At 46.0% G+C, this 272-nt stretch overlaps 1 protein-coding gene across 1 annotated transcript in view; it reads left to right on the top strand.

Annotated features, from left to right (window-relative positions):
* The window catches only part of klhl5 (kelch-like family member 5), a 49,636-nt gene that overhangs the window by 38,581 nt on the left and 10,783 nt on the right, over positions 1 to 272 (top strand). The window lies entirely within an intron of this gene.

The raw sequence follows: 272 nt of genomic DNA, 5'->3' as shown, positions 1-272 counted from the left end.
AGAGAACTATGTTCAGGTTCTAGAACAACATATGCTCCCATCTAGACGTCATCTCTTTCAGGGAAGACCCTGCATTTTTCAACACGATAATGCCAGACCACATTCTGCAGCAATCACAACATCATGGCTACGTAGGAGAAGGATCCGGGTACTGAAATGGCCAGCCTGCAGTCCAGATCTTTCACCTATAGAGAACATTTGGCGCATCATAAAGAGGAAGGTGCGACAAAGAAGGCCCAAGACGATTGAACAGTTAGAGGCCTGTATTAGAC

The sequence above is a fragment of the Nematolebias whitei genome, chromosome 3 (assembly GCF_014905685.2).
Source record: "Nematolebias whitei isolate Nwh7 chromosome 3, NemWhi1, whole genome shotgun sequence".
NCBI lineage: Eukaryota > Metazoa > Chordata > Actinopteri > Cyprinodontiformes > Rivulidae > Nematolebias > Nematolebias whitei.
This window is presented reverse-complemented; position numbering and strand designations above follow the sequence as displayed.